We start from the raw sequence: 7,986 nt of genomic DNA on the forward strand, positions 1-7,986 counted from the left end.
GCTTTGCTGCTAGAGATCACAGGTCTGGGCAACAGAATTCGGCTTGCATGCAGCCATGGTAAGCCATTGTCTCACAGCTTCTGCGCCCTCCTTTCCCACATACCAAGCATAGCCTGTAGAGTGCTGCGGTTTTTCTGTTAACATTCAGCAGCAGCAGAAAACAAACTAACCACCCCCCCCTCTCGCCATGAATTCTCTGGGATGATCGCTGTACCCCTCCCCCCCACCGCGTGGCTGGTATCAGGGAAGATCCCTGCAGGCACCAAACTAACCACCACACCCCCCCGCTGCCGCCCCCCTCCCGCCATGAATTCTCTGGGATGATCACGGTACCCCTCCCCACACCGCGTGGCTGGTAACAGGGAAGATCCCTGCTAGCCAAACGCAAAAAACTCAGGGCCAATTTCCCATCTGCGCTTGGCTAACTGCAGGGAAGGATTTATTTTCCGCCACAGGCAAACAGCCCAGTAGGAACGGCCACCTCTGTCCCCTTAATTAAGTTCCCGTATTTCAACCAGGTTACCAGGAGTGATATCACTCTCCTGAGGATTACACAACAAGATAAAGAACGGATGTTGCTTGAATGCCAGCAAACACCGGGACCATACGCTGCCAGGCTTTGTCAGGCAATGATACCAGATTATTTGCTGCAAGCATGGCGTGGTCAAGTGTCCTACCATGGAGGAGGGAATAAGGATGCACTGCCCAGAAACCTTGTGGCAAGGCTTTTGGAGTACCTCCAGGAGAGCTTCATGGAGATGTCCCTGGAGGATTTCCGCTCCATCCCCAGACACGTTAACAGACTTTTCCAGTAGCTGAACTGACCGCGAATGCATCCCAAGTCCTCAGGGCAAAGTAATCATTAAAAACCGTTTGCTTTTAAAACAAGTTTTATATTTTAAAAGGTAAACTCACCTGAGGTCCCTTCCATGGGGTCAGAGTCTTGGGTACTGGCTTGGGAGGCTTGGGAGGGTACTTCAGTCACGGTGAGAAAAAGATCCTGGCTGTTGGGGAGAACGGAGTGCTGTGTGCTCTCTGCAAGCTCCTCCTCCTCCTCTCCCCCATCGGCAGAATCCTCAGGCGTCGCTGATGAGACTATCCCCGACCCAGAATCCACGATCACAGGTGGGGTAGTGGTGGCAGCCCCCCCTAGAATTGCATGCAGCTCGGCGTAGAAGCGGCATGTCCGCGGCTCTGACCCGGAGCGACCGTTTGCCTCCTTTGTTTTTTGATAGGCTTGTCTGAGCTCCTTGACTTTCACGCGGCACTGCTCAGAGTCCCTATTGTGGCCTCTCTCCATCATGCCCTTGGAGATTTTTTCAAAAGTTTTTGCATTTCGTCTTTTAGAACGAAGTTCTGCAAGCACTGAATCCTCTCCCCATACAGCGATCAGATCCAGTACCTCCCTCACGGTCCATGCTGGTGCTCTTTTTCGATTATCAGCCTGCATGGTTACCTGTGCTGATGAGCTATCTGTGGTCACCTGTGCTCTCCACGCTGGGCAAACAGGAAATGAAATTCAAATGTTCGCGGGACTTTTCCTGTCTACCTGGCCAGTGCATCCGAGTTTAGATTGCTGTCCAGAGCGGTCACAATGATGCACTGTGGGATAGCTCCCGGAGGCCAATACCATCGAATTGCGGCCACACTATCCCTAATTCGAAATGTTAAAATCGATTTTGGCGCTACTCCGCTCGTCGGGGTGGAGTACAGAAATCGATTTAAAGGGCCCTTTACATCGAAATAAATAGCGTCGTTGTGTGGACGGTTGCAGGGTAAATTCGAATTAAAGCTGATAAATCCGAATTAACGTCGTAGTGTAGACCGGGCCTTGAGCATCAAACTGATATGCTCCAGCGTATGGTTGAGCTGCAGGAAAGGCAGCAGGAGCAGAGACTACTGCTACAGCCCCTGTGTAACCAACAGCCCTCCTCCCCAAGTTCCATAGCCTCCTCACCCAGACGCCCAAGAACACGGTGGGGGGGCCTCCGGCCACCCAGTCACTCCACCCCAGACAATTGCCTAAGCATCAGAAGGCTGGCCTTCAATAAGAGTTAAAGTTTTAAAATGTAGTGTGTCCTTTTCCATCCCTCCTCCCCCACCCATCCCAGGCTACCTTGGCAATTATGCCCCTACTTGTGTGAGGAATTAATAAAGAATGCATGAATGTGAAAAAACAATGACTTTATTGCCTCTGCAAGCGGTGCTCGAAGTGGGGAGGGGAGGGTGGGGGTGGTTGGTTTACAGGGAAGTAGAGTGAACCGGGTGGCAGGGGGCGGAGGGTTCATCAAGGAGAAACAAACAGAAGTTTCACACCGTAGCCTGGCCAGTCACAAAACTCGTTTTCAAAGCTTCTCTGATGCGCACCGCGCCCTGCTGTGCTCCTCTAACCGCCTTGGTGTCTGGCTGCGCGTAATCAGCGGCCAGGCGAGTTGCCTCAACCTCCCACCCCGCCATAAATGTCTCCCCCTTACTCTCACAGATATTGTGGAGCGCACAGCAAGCAGCAATAACAATGGGGATCTTCTTTTCGCTGAGGTCTGAGCGAGTTAGTAAGCTGCGCCAGCGCGCTTTTAAACGTCCAAATGCACATTCCACCACCATTCGGCACTTGCTCAGCCTATAGTTGAACAGGTCCTGACTCCTGTCCAGGCTGCCTGTGTACGGCTTCATGAGCCATGGCATTAAGGGATAGGCTGGGTCCCCAAGGATCACGATAGGCATTTCAACATCCCCAACGGTTACTTTCTGGTCCGGGAAGAAAGTCCCTTCCTCCAGCTTTCGAAACAGACCAGAGTGCCTGAAGAAGCGAGCATCATGTACCTTTCCTGGCCATCCCACGTTGATGTTGGTGAAACGTCCCTTGTGATCCACCAGGGCTTGCAGCAGCATTGAAAAGTAGCCCTTGCGGTTTATGTACTCGGTGGCTTGGTGCTCCGGTGCCAAGATAGGGATATGGGTTCCGTCTATGGCCCCACCACAGTTTGGGAATCCCATTTCAGCAATACCATCCACTATTGCCTGCACGTTTCCCAGAGTCACTACCCTTGATATCACCAGGTCTTTGATTGCCCTGGCAACTTGCATCACAGCAGCCCCCACAGTAGATTTGCCCACTCCAAATTGATTCCCGACTGACCGGTAGCTGCCTGGCGTTGCAAGCTTCCACAGGGCTATCGCCACTTGCTCCTCAACTGTGAGGGCTGCTCTCATTCTGGTATTCTGGCGCTTCAGGGCAGGGGAAAGCAAGTCACAAAGTTCCATGAAAGTGCCCTTACGCATGCGAAAGTTTCGCAGCCACTGGGAATCATCCCACACCTGCAGCACGATGCGGTCCCACCAGTCTGTGCTTGTTTCCCAGGCCCAGAATCGGCGTTCCACGGCATGAACCTGCCCCAGTAACACCATGATTTCCACATTGCTGGGGCCTGTGCCTTGTGAGAGGTCAATTTCCTCATCACTCTCTTCGCCGCGCTGCAATCGCCTCCTCGGCTGGTCCGGGTTTCGCTTTGGCATGTCCTGGCTCTGCATATACTCCAGGACAATGCACGTGGTGTTCATAGTGCTCATAATTGCCACGGTGATCTGAGCGGGCTCCATGATCCCAGTGCTATGGCGTCTGGTCTGAAAAAAGGCGCAAAACTGAAGGAGGGAGGGAGGGGCGAGTGACAACATGGCGTACAGGTACAGGGAATTAAAATCAACAAAGGTGGCTGTGCATCAGGGAGAAACACAAACAACTGTCACACTGAATGGCCCCCCCACAGATTGAACTCAAAACCCTGGGTTTAGCGGGTTGTTGATTTCACGGAGGGACGGGGAAGCAAATGAATACATCTATTTTTTACATCTTAAGCTGGCAGCAGACGGTCCAGCATGACTGATAGCCCTTGGCATCTTCTGGGTGCTTGACAGAAGATACTATACTACGACTGCTAGCCATCATCGTCAAGATGGTTCAATCGGACTGCTGGCAGGACTGAGTCTCCAGGAGACAAAGCATGTCTGTCCAGGTGCCTCTGATTGAACTGGAATACGACAATGACCGATATCAATCTTAATACACCATCTACTGCCAAAAGGCAAGGGGTTGTTGCTGTGTAGCAATGCAGCCTCACGTCTGCCAGCACCCAGATAGCCGATGAAGGCTACCAGTCATACTGCACCGTCTACTGCCAAAAGGCAATTAGCTGCTGCTGTGTAGCAATGCAGTACCACGTCTGCCGGCACCCACCCACACCATGACATATGGTGACGGTGAGCTGAGCTGAGCGGGCTCCATGCTTGGCGTGGTATGTTGTCTGCACAGGTAACCCAGGTAAAAAGGCGCGAATCGATTGTCTGCCGTTGCTCTGATGGAGGGGGAGGGGCCTGACGGCATGTACCCAGAACCCCCCGCGACACTGTTTTGCATCATCAAGCATTGGGATCTCAACCCAGAATTCCAATGGGCGGCGGAGACTGCGGGAACTGTGGGATAGCTACCCACAGTGCAACGCTCCGGAAGTTGACGCTAGCCTCGGTACTGTGGATGCGGTCCGCCGGCTTCATGCACTTAGAGCATTTTATGTGGGGACACACACAATCGACTGTATAAAACCGATATCTATAAAACCGGCTTCTATAAATTCGACCTAATTTCGTACTGTAGACATACCCTTAGAGTAGCACAGATGTATGACGGGGTGTTGTGCTACAGCTGGAGAAGAAGCAGCCCTAATAGAGTACAAGATCACAAAAATATGTAATTAATTTTACAGCATTCAAAAATGTTTTACATTACAAACAGGAAGACATGATTTGTGTCCTGAAACATTTACAATTTAATTTCAGTATGATGCAGTAAATGACACTTCTTTTTTTTTGTTAATTTAATCAAAAAAGTATGTAATACTGACATTAGTCTAGTATGAAGCATAGTTTAAAACCTGTGGAATTTGCTGTGTTCAAATGGATGTTATAAAAATATTACTAAGCAAATATATAAAGTAGTATATTGCTGCAAGCCCTGGTGGATCACAAGGGACGTTTCACCAACATCAACGTGGGATGGCAGGGAAAGGTACATGATGCTCGTGTCTTCAGGCACTCTGGTCTGTTTCGAAAGCTGGAGGAAGGGACTTTCTTCCCGGACCAGAAAATAACCGTTGGGGATATTGAAATGCCTATCGTGATCCTTGGGGACCCAGCCTACCCTTTAATGCCATGGCTCACGAAGCCGTACGCAGGCAGCCAGGACAGTAGTCAGGACCTGTTCAACTACAGGCTGAGCAAGTGCCGAATGGTGGTGGAATGTGCATTTGGACGTTTAAAAGCGCGCTGGCGCAGCTTACTGACTCGCTCAGACCTCAGCGAAAAGAATATCCCCATTGTGATTGCTGCTTGCTGTGCGCTCCACAATATCTGTGAGAGTAAGGGGGAGACATTTATGGCGGGGTGGGAGGTTGAGGCAAATCGCCTGGCAGCTGATTACGTGCAACCAGACACCAGGGCGGTTAGAAGAGCACAGCAGGGTGCGGTGCGCATCAGAGAAGCTTTGAAAACGAGTTTTGTGACTGGCCAGGCTACGGTGTGAAACTTCTGTTTGTTTCTCCTTGATGAACCCTCCGCCCCCCCACCCCACCCGGTTCACTCTACTTCCCTGTAAACCAACCACCCCACCCTGCCCTCCCAGCACCGCTTGCAGAGGCAATAAAGTCATTGTTACTTCACATTCATGCATTCTTTATTAATTCATCACACAACTAGTGGGATAATTGTCAAGGTAGCCCGAGAGGGGTGGGGGAGGAGGGAAGGAAAAGGACACACTGCAGTTTAAAACTTTAACTCTTATTGAAGGCCAGCCTTCTGATGCTCGGGAAATCATCTGGGGTGGAGTGACTGGGTAGCCGGAGACCTCCCCACTGTGTTCTTTGGCATCTGGGTGAGGAGGCAATGGGACTTGGGGAGGAGGGCTGTTGGTTACACAGGGGCTGTAGCGGCGGTCTCTGCTCCTGCTGCCTTTCCTGCAGCTCAACCATACGCTGGAGCATATCAGTTTGATGCTCCAGCAGCCGGAGCATCGACTCTTGCCTTCTGTCTGCAAGCTGACGCCACCTATCATCTTCAGCCCGCCACTTGCTCTGTTCATCCCGCCATTCAGCCCGCCACCTCTCCTCTCGTTCATATTGTGCTTTTCTGTAGTCTGACATTGACTGCCTCCACGCATTCTGCTGTGCTCTTTCAGCGTGGGAGGATATCTGGAGCTCCGTGAACGTATCATCCTGAGTCCGCCGTTTTCTCCTTCCAATCTTTGCTAGCCTCTGCGAAGGAGAAACATTTGCAGCTAGTGGAGGAGAAGGGAGAGGTGGTTAAAAAAGACATTTTAGAGAACAATGGGTACACTCTTTCACGTTAAATTTTGCTGTTCACATTACACAGCACATGTGCTTTCATTACAAGGTCGCATTTTTCCTCTTATATTGAGGGCCTGCCGGTTTGGTGTGAGAGATCACTCACGCGGTGCCAGGCAACAGAATTCGGCTTGCAGGCAGCCATGGTAAGCCACAGTCTTTTGGCTTTTTAACCCTCATAACATGTGGGAATGGTTTCAAACAGTAGTGCCCTCATTTCCCATACCAAGGACCCGTTGGGTTGGCCATTTAAAATGGGTTTGCAATGTAAAAGGAAGGGCTGGGGTTTCCGGGTTAACATGCAGCACAAACCCAACTACCCCCACCTTCCCCCCCCCCAGAATTCTCTGGGATGATCCCTTCACTCCTCCCCCCCACCGCGTGGCTAACAGCGGGGAACATTTCTGTTCAGCCGAGCAGGAACGGGCACCTCTGAATGTCCGCTTAATAAAATCACCCCATTTCAACCAGGTGATCGTGAATGATATCACTCTCCTGAGGATAACAAAGAGAGATAAGGAATGGATGTTGTCTGCATGCCAGCAAACACCAGGACCATACGCTGCCATGCTTTGTTATGCAATGATTCCAGACTACGTGCTACTGGCCTGGCGTGGTAAAGTGTCCTACCATGGCGGACGGGATAAGGCAGCCCTCCCCAGAAACCTTTTGCAAAGGCTTTGGGAGTACATGAAGGAGAGCTTTCTGGAGATGTCCCTGGAGGATTTCCGCTCCATCCCCATACACGTTAACAGACTTTTCCAGTAGCTGTACTGGCTGCAATTGCCAGGGCAAATTAATCATTAAACACGCTTGCTTTTAAACCATGTGTAATATTTACAAAGGTACACTCACCAGAGGTCCCTTGTGTGCCCTCAGGGTCTGGGAGCACGCCTTGGGTGAGGTCGGAGGTTACTGGTTCCAGGTCCAGGGTGATAAACATATCCTGGCTGTTGGGGAAACCGGTTTCTCCGCTTCCTTGCTGTGAGCTATCTTCATTGTCTTCATCATCATCATCATCTTCCGCATACCCTGAATCCGCTTCCCTGTTGCATGTTTCTCCATTGACGGAGTCAAAGCACACGGTTGGGGTAGTGGTGGCTGCACTCCCAGAATGGCATGCAGCTCTGCGTAGAAGCGGCATGTTTGCGGCTCTGCCCCAGACCTTCCGTTTGCCTCTCTGGCTTTGTGGTAGGCTTGCCTTAGCTTCGTAATTTTCACGCGGCACTGCTGTGTGTCCCTGTTATGGCCTCTGTTCTTCATGGCCTTTGAGACCTTTTCTAATATTTTGCCATTTCGGTTACTGCTACGGAGTTCAGCTAGCACTGATTCGTCTCCCCATATGGCGAGCAGATCCTGTATTTCCCGTTCTGTCCATGCTGGAGCTCTTTTACGATCCTGGGACACCATCATGGTTACCTGTGCTGATGAACTCTGTGTGGTCACCTGTGCTCTCCACGCTGGGCAAACAGGAAATGAAATTCAAAAGTTCGCGGGGCTTTTCCTGTCTACCTGGTCAGTGCATCTGAGTTGAGAGTGCTGTCCAGAGCGGTCACAATGAAGCACTGTGGGATAGCTCCCGGAGGCCAATAAC

This window comes from Malaclemys terrapin, chromosome 10 (genome assembly GCF_027887155.1).
Source record: "Malaclemys terrapin pileata isolate rMalTer1 chromosome 10, rMalTer1.hap1, whole genome shotgun sequence".
Classification (NCBI taxonomy): Eukaryota; Metazoa; Chordata; order Testudines; family Emydidae; genus Malaclemys; species Malaclemys terrapin.